Here is a 9,196-nt window from a genome sequence, read left to right as displayed (position 1 = left end):
GCAGTTCGCACTTCATATACCAAAGTCCTTACAAAAACCGACATGTCCACCTTCTTGGTAAGCATTGGCCGCCCAAGTGTTTCGTTCTTTTTTATTATCATGTTGTTTCGCATGATTCACTGTGTTGATCTAACTGTTTGGGTATGTCTTCTTGTTTGCAAACAGAGAATTCCTAGAGCAACGAGGGAGTCGTTCAACAATCTGGGTGACAGCGGCCAAGTTTCTCTTACCATGCGCAGGCTTGGTGTGAATGAACCTGCTCAATATACCGTAAGTACAAAGGATGGTCGCATGATGATTGATGCTAAAGGATGGTCAAGGTTCAAATCTAAATCATATCTTGCGGTAGGGGATGATGTCAAAATCGAACTTTCTCGGCAAGGAGAGCTGGTCCAAATCAACTTTGAAATTCTTCAGTACTGCCGAACTGATCTATCCGCCGAGAGATTTTGATGTAATACTCTGGCATGGTGAAACAAGTGTCCTGTGTGTATAAGTAGTACGGCAATATCATTGATAGAATTGCAACTCTAATTGCTGGTTAGGAAATGTCGTTTGATTTCATTCCAACAGTTGCTGTGCTTTATTCAATTTTGTGTATTCGCCTTGCGACAGCATCTAAAACTAGCGCCGTACCGACAGCTTGCAATATGAAAAGCGCTGAGGTAGAACACATGGGCCCCCAAACATGCAGGCCCACCGGCCTATGGCCCAAAGTCCAGAACCGTGAGCCTGTCTGAGTATTTCTCAGCTGAACCCCCATAATGCCCGTGCGTTGCACGTAACATCAAAATGCATTTGTATGAGTATTTTATCTTGTGAGAGAAAAGGATGAACGAGGGAAGGCCTTATTTGCAAATGCGGAGAGGTGTGTGGGTACCTTTTTGCAAAATTGCCATAGTTTCCTTCCTATCCATCAGATATAAATCGGACGGCCTATATTGCAGGATGACAGGCACACCATCATCACCAACTCGTCTATACCGTGTTAAAAAAACTCTGTTTTTTATAATTATACATGTTATATATATTCCCCTTGATTTTTCTTATGTATAAAGTTGTGATATAAAAGATCTTTATATTTCTTTACAGAGGGAATATCTCTCTGTCAAAATATATTTATGTGTAATAACTAGTTACTCCTGTCTTTCTACTTCCTTGCGCTGATATGTGGGGCATCCGGCAACGGGGTCCACATGCCATATGCACCAAATTAGAGTGCACAACTGCACGGTAGACACACCCCGGTCGTAGCGCAGCATTAATGCCCAATGAGCCATCAAATCACAAAAAACCCCACCTTTCCAGCTTTAGCAGGAAGCTGGACGGACGAAGCGGCAATATTTCACTCGGCCTGAATCCCTTCTCCCTTGTCCACTTATTCAGAGAAAAACCCCGCTCGGCGATTGCATAGGGTTTTCTCATGGAGAACCTGGTACGAATTCTTCATCCATCCCCAATAAATCCAAGTCCCTTGGTCGCGAGTACTCCTAGGATGGCAGCCGCCGCCATTGATGCATTTTTCTTCCTACTGAATCTAGTGTGTGTCATTTGCAGTGCCCAAAGTGAGAGGACCCTACAAGTTTCTGCGCCCTCGGCGAGACGCCACACTTGTTCCTTCTCATCCTAACACAGGATTTTAAAACGCACACAGTATGTTCCTAGAATCCTCTTTTCTATCCGGGAGGGTGGGGTTTTTTGAACATGATGTCAACTAATTTGGAAATTTGGATTGCTATATTTGGATAAAAGGTACTAGTACCATGGTCAACACTGACGTGAAGGAGGAAAGTATTTCTAGATTTGGATATAGGGAATACATTGTGTTCTCATATTATTTTTCCTGCAGTGCATTCCTTGCTCTGCCAGAACACATGTACTCAAGATGCTCGGCCTTGCCATAACTGAATACACCAGTTTAATGGTAACAGTGAAGACAAGCCATGGATATAAGTTCCGAGTTGGGTTCATGAACCAAGAAGATCGCTGCTTTTTTATGGCCGAACTTGGATAAACTTTCTCACGTGTTATGGACTGAAAGTTGGCGCACGTATGTTGATGGAAATAGCAGAACCTGGTCTCATCTTCGCTGCGATCTTCCAATCCGGCGTCGTTCCAATTGTTCATCCATGTTAGTTTTGTATCTGATTCTTGCTTCTTGCCTTGATTACTTCTTAATCCACCTATTCTGTCTAACTGGTCACAATTTAACTTTAGAAGTAGCAAGGAATCTCTCACGAAGATGCTACTTCTAACTAATATTTTCTTATAATTGGTGGCACGTGTAGGTTTTTTCAGAGTTAAGCAGGCTGCTCGTTTGTTATTCTGTAACAACTCGGCTGTTACTGATGGCACTAAAGTTGACTGGGATGACATCCACAAGTTCCTACACTTTATTGATCGTCTTGAGGTCCTTGTGGGGCGTTTCAATGGTGGAAGGCCACGTGGGATATGTGTGCCACTGCTGCACTCGTTGAACAGGTCCAACTGTGTCGAGAAACTTATGGTACGAGCTATTTTCTGTTATATATGTTATTCATAAACTATTGCGTATACACAGTTTTACAGCTGTGATCTTCTTGAAACAGAAACTGCCCAGTTCTATTGTTCCTATACAGATGCCTAACCAAGGTCGGGTCAGACTTGCTCTTGGTCACAACATGATGTTTATGTCGACCTACTCCATTCCCCTTGGAGGTGAAAAGATACTTATTCATGGGTGGTCTCAAATAATGAAGGCCCGTCCATCTTGGAGAATAGGACAGAAGATTATGTTCCTGCTTTTCCATGGATCTAAAGCGAATATCCTGTTTATTGACCACATTGCGAGATGAAGCCGCTTTCAGAAGGTTGTGGATGCGCGGGGTGGCACCTGGGCCTTGTCCTGGGGCTTGGCGGCCTCACCCTTGGTTAACTGTAGGCAAAGTAGCACTGTTCGAGGCGTGCTTTGTACGGTTGAACCTGTATAAGTACTCATACTGCTTTCAGCTATGGTTGTTAAGTGCCCCTGCTGGTTTCAGTTAAGGTTGTTAAGTACTCCTGCTGCTTTTACAGTCTGTCGTGTTTCTTCAGTCCTGTCTTCCTCCAGCCGCCAAAACCAAACCAGCGCCGGCGGGGCCGCCTGCTTCCGCCTCCCACGGCTGGCTGCACCTCAGCGCATGCATCGCCGCCCCACCGTCTCCTAAATCCTTAACGCCGACGTCCGAGGCCTCGCCGTTGTCCTCCGCGCGATTTGGTGCGCTCGCCGCGGCGCCGCCCTCTCGCATTGTCAACATGGTCAACAAACAACAGGAATCGGCAGAAGTATGTGGAGAGGATGACATTAGGGCCCTCCATGTCAGCGTATGGAAAAATAAAATGCTTCCTCCTAGTGTTTTCCTGACATCTGGGACCCACGACATTGTGAGCGTATATAGTCAATAGACAAGAGAACAGCACAAGATCGGCTGACACCAGGGACGTAGCAGCTCGAGCAGTATTTTTTTTTGTTATTGTTGAGATGGAGCAGGGTTTGAACTGGGTTGTGGCCCGTTTAGCCTAGGTTTATATTTTATGTTCACCATGTGACCAGCCCAGCTATTTTTTCTTTGTGAAAATGAGCCCAGTTTATTTTTTCTGAAGAATACCCAATCCAGGCCTACTTATTTTTCTACGCTCTGATGGGCTGCAACTCTTTCAAGACGCCTGCAAATCTTGAAAGTAATATGAAATGGGTTGTAAATATAAAAACAGATGACAAATTGGCAATTACTTTATAATTTCTGGAGTTTTCCACATTTTCAAATTCCTATTTCACTCGGCATTAACCTAATTTAAATATAACTTCAAAGTACTTTAAATCTGGCTCGACATTTCGGTATTAAAATAGTTTGGAACCCATAGAAATATGCGAAATTGGCCCTGGCCAACCAAAAAAATGGACTGCAATAAATTGCATAAGAAGTCGCAATGAGCTATATATAAATTATTAAAAAATAGGGAATGGTCTGACTTATGGGCCTATTAAGTTGACGCGTATGCAAGATTTTTTTAGTTATTATATACGTCAACAAACGATTCTTTTTTTGACTATGAACAGTAGGGAAGTCAACAAACGATTCTAGCAGACGTAACCATTGGATGTCAATCCAACGGCGGTCGTGTTTCTTCAATCTCTGATCTTCTTGCTCCAGCCGCCAAATCCAGCGCCGACGGGACCGCCTGCTCCCACCTCCTGTGATGGCCTCACTGCCCCCTACTACTCCCACCGCTGGCTAGGGCATCCCTCTACTCACCCACACCCCCTGTTATTCTGCGGCGACGGCAGCCTCACACCACAGCCGAACCAGTGAACCCTCGTACTCCTCTCTGCGTGGGCATCAACTGCCGCGTCTTTCCCGGCTCCGCGTCGTCCCCTTCCTAGGCCTCGCCGTCATCCACCGCCCTGGTGCTCTCGGCACGGCGTGGTAAACGTGGTCAAGGAACGACTTCCGTCGGAAGAGTACTGTCCTGGAGAGGCTGACAGCTAGGTCCACGGCAGCCGCAAGGAAGTGCCTCCTTATTACGCGGAAAATAATTATTCCTCCACCTGACAGCAGGGACCCACCAGACGGGCCATCGTATTTGGCGAAAAAGTTTCCCCCCTGACTGCTGGGACCCACTAGACGGGCCACCGTATTTCGCGAAAAAAATGTTCCCCCCGCTGTCAGCTCGGACCCACCAGAAGTGCCTCCTTATTACGCACAAAAAAATGAATACTCCCCCTGCTAGTTGGGACCCACCTTGGTGGGAGGCTGACTTGTGGGCCTACTAAGTTGACGGGGACGGAGTGCTTTGTCAACTTAGTCAATATGAACGATTCTAGCTCCAGTGACCGTACGATGTCAATCCAACGGCCGTAGTGCTTCTTCAACCTCTGGTCTTCTTGCTCTAGCCGCCCAAAGCAGCGCCGGTCGTGCCGCATGCTCCTGCCTCCCGTGGCCGGCTGTGCTGCCGCGGAGGCCTCACCGCCCCCTACTATTCCCACCGCTGGCCAGGCCGTGCGGCGACGGCAGCCTCACACCGCAGCCGAACCAGTGAACCCTCGTACTCCTCTCCACGCGGGCTTCCACTGCCGCGTCTTCCCCGGCTCCGCGTCTTCCCCTTCCTAGGCCTCGCCGTCACTACTAGGAAAAGGGCTATAGATGGAATGGCCACTAATGGCGCACCAGACATGTGGTGCGCCATTGCTATGTAGCAGTGGCGCACCAGACACACGGTGCGCCATTAGTAACAAATTTTATTTTATTTTATTTTGCCAGACATACTAATGGCGCACCAGGACACAGTGCGCCATTACTAGTTACAACTAGTAATGGCGCACCAGTAACATAGTGCGCCACTACAATATTTTTTTATTTTTTTACTTTTTTGCAAAACTACTAATGGCGCACCTGGGGCAGTGCGCCATTGCTAGTTTAAACTAGTAATGGCGCACTGCTGCCTGGTGCGCCATTAGTGTTTTTTTTGCAAAACTACTAATGGCGCACCACCAGCAGGTGCGCCATTAGTAACCAGGGTTACTAATGGCGCATTATGTGGTGGTGCGCCATTAGTAACCTGGGACGAGCTAGATATTTTGGACAGCCACACCTACCCACTCACTTTCCCCACTTCATTCTCTCCTCCCTCCTCCAAGCTTGTCTCGGCTGCCTCCTCCTCCTCACCTCATTTGCACCATAAATTCATCCAAATTACGTGGTTAAACCCCCTTTTTTTGATAGGTAAGTAAGGGGGAAGCTATCTTTATGTTGTTCTCCCTCCAACAACGTGCACATGCACTTTTTATGTCCTAGCTAGATCTATGTATGTTTGTGGTGTTGCATATGTTTGTGGTGTTGCATATATGTTTGTGTTTGCAGGTACCGGTATTTGAAATGCGATAGTTGCCAATATTTTGCCGGAATGTTGATTCATTTCCGTTTCAGCGAGAATTTTGGCACTATGCATTCTTTTTGGTCCTATTTTTTGGGAAAGTCATGCCAAATTTTTTCTTGGTTCTAAAATATCGTTTTGCTCTACCCCGTAGGCGACCATGGTCCGCACGATGACCGAAGGCATCGTGAATAGGTTTTTGAGCTCCGCGAAGGCCGAGATGCTTGAAAAGAACGAGACGGAGATAAGATGTCCGTGTCGAAGATGCAAGCTGAAGAGCCTTATTGCGGACCCGGATTCCGGGCAGGTGCGGGACCACCTGCTCTTGCGTGGTTTCATGGTTGGCTATCGGTGGCAAGGTGATGAAGATGACTATGAAGTCGTCCATGGGGGTCGGGCAAGAAATGAGGATGGGCAGCAAGACAACCACCGCGGCTCGGGCGGGCGAGAAGACGAAGAATCTCCAGGACATGATCACGATGGTGATGCTGTACACAGTCATCATGTAGAAGATGCCGGACATGATGATGAGGAAGATGCGGGAGCAGACGAAGGGCATGATCATGAAGATGATGATGCCGGCGGAGCAGACGACAATGGACCATCGATGGGCTGGGTGCAGGACCCTCATATTCAAGAGCTGCTTCTCAAGCAGACGGATAACGCAAGAGCTGCCGCCCGAGAGAAAGCCAAGCTGGATCAACTGGAGATAGACGCGGTTACTCCATTGTATGAAGGATGCAGGCCCGAGGATACCCGCCTGAAAGTAACGCTCATGGCTCTGGAGATGAAGGTAAAGCACAAAATGACCGACGCCTGAAAGCTAATTGAAGGGCCGAAACAACCAGGGAACGACATCAATCCGTATCTGGGGCTGCTGAAAGTGGAGCTAGACACGCTGTGGAAAACGCCAGCCAATACATGGGACGCCGCAGAGAAAGAATATTTCCCTATGAGAGCCGCACTGCTCACGACGGTGCACGACTATCTCGGTTACGGATATGTCGCGGGGCAGGTGGTCCATGGATTTTGTGCATGCGTCAGGTGCATGGATGACATAATGTATCGCCATCTAGATAGAGATCCCGAGTCTTCGAAAACCGTGTTCATGGGACATCGAAGGTGGCTTCGCGACGATGACTCATGGAGAAAACGCAAGGATCTGTTCGATGGTGAAACCGAACCCCGAAGACGCCCGCGTACGAGGAGCGGCGAGGAAATAGACGAGCTGTTGAAAAATTGGAAAGATTGCCCACTGCCGGGAAAGAAGCAAAAGGCGCCAGAGCCGAGAAAGAAGCGAAAGGCGCCAGAGCCACTGCTGAAGGTATGGAAAACGAGGTCTGTTTTCTGGGACTTGCCGTACTGGAAGATCCACCGTGTGCCTCACAGCCTTGATGTCATGCATATCACGAAGAACGTGTGCGAGAGTCTGCTTGGTACCCTGCTCAACATGCCAGAGAGGACCAAAGATGGGCCGAAAGCAAGGGCAGACTTGAAATCAATGGGCATCAGGGAGGAGCTTCACGCTAATGATGATGATGATGATGAGGCGAAGCAGGACACGGAAAGTCGTCGCAAAGGCAAAAAGGCCAAGAAGACCGGAAATGACTTCCCTCCCGCGTGCTTCACTCTAAGTCAGGAGGAGATCGATCAGTTTGTCACCTGCCTCGTAGGAGTAAAACTTCCTTACGGTTACGCGGGGAAGATAAGCAGATACCTAGACTCAGCGAAGCAGAAGTTCAGCGGGATGAAGTCTCACGACTGTCACGTGCTGATGACGCAGATACTTCCAGTTGCAATCCGTGGGATCATGGACGTGCACGTCCGTGAAATGCTATTTGGCCTATGCAACTTTTTCGACGTCATCTCTCGGAAGTCGGTTGGCGTGAGGCAACTCAGAAGGCTACAGGAAGAGATCATGGTGATACTATGCGAGCTTGAGATCTACTTCCCTCCCGCATTCTTCGACGTTATGGTGCATCTGCTGGTCCATATCGTGGAGGATATCATCCAACTCGGGCCGACGTTCCTGCACAGCACGATGCCGTTCGAAAGGATGAATGGTGTCATCAAAGGATACGTTCGCAACATGTCACGTCCAGAGGGAAGCATAGCCAGGGGCTTTCTGACCAAAGAGTGCATCTCCTACTGCACGAATTATCTAGGCATCGAGAACCCCATTGGTCTGCCCGTCAACAGGCACCTCGGCAGGCTCGCTGGATGGGGTCACCGTGAGGGTCGCCGCGAAATGCATGTCGACTTCGATGGTCGACTCGCCGACTTTGAAAGAGCAAACCTAGTCGCGCTACAACACATAGACGTGGTCGATCCTTGGGTGGTAGAGCACAAAACGTTTATTGAGAAGACGTACAATGACCGAGGCCAACAGAGGACGGACGGAGATATAATCAAAGAGCACAACTCATGTTTCACGCGTTGGTTCAAGCAGAAGCTTCTGTCGTACCCTTTACATGAGGATTCTTCCGCGGAAGAACAACTCATATTCGCCTTGTCACAGGGCGCCGAGCACAACCTGATGACGTATGAGGCGTACGATATCAACGGCTACACATTCTACACCGAGGACAAGGACATGAAGAGCGATGGTTATCAGAACTCCGGGGTAACGATGGAATCCTACACCGGTAACGACAAGGACAGATACTACGGAAGGATCGAGGAGATCTAGGAGCTGAGCTACGCTGGAGAGAAGGTCCCGATGTTCCGTGTCAGATGGGCCAAGAGCGTCATAAAAGAAGACCTGTATTTCACCACCATGGTTATACCCGAAGCCAAATCCAAGACCGCAGGCGCGAACGTCACCGCGAAAAATGAGCCATGGGTACTGGCTTCCCAAGTGGACCAATGCTTCTTCATTACCGACCCATCAAAGCCCAGTCGTGTTGTCGTGAGGAGAGGCAAAAGGAAGATCATCGGAATGGATGGAGTCGCCAATGAGCAAGACTTCGACAAGTACGGCGACCCGAAGATGGAACATGACGACGACGATGAAGTATCAGCATACACCACAAGAAGAAGCAGGACCACCCTACCTAAAGGACGTCCGTTCAAGAGAAGAACTCCATTTACGAAAAATAAGGGCAAGAAGATTGTGAACAGATAGCTAGCTAAGATCGATTGTATTTAAATTGTAGCCTTCATTTCACGATTGTATTTCATGGGCACTTTTTGAACTCATGAATGTTTTTAAATTTCATGGACACTCGATCTCGCACCATCTCCCCCGCTCCACCGGTCGCCGCCGCCGACCCCCCGCACCCTCCCCCACTCCACCGCCGCCGAC

Source organism: Triticum aestivum, chromosome 7D (assembly GCF_018294505.1).
Source record: "Triticum aestivum cultivar Chinese Spring chromosome 7D, IWGSC CS RefSeq v2.1, whole genome shotgun sequence".
Taxonomy (NCBI): domain Eukaryota; kingdom Viridiplantae; phylum Streptophyta; class Magnoliopsida; order Poales; family Poaceae; genus Triticum; species Triticum aestivum.
Note: the sequence above shows the minus strand (reverse complement) of the source record.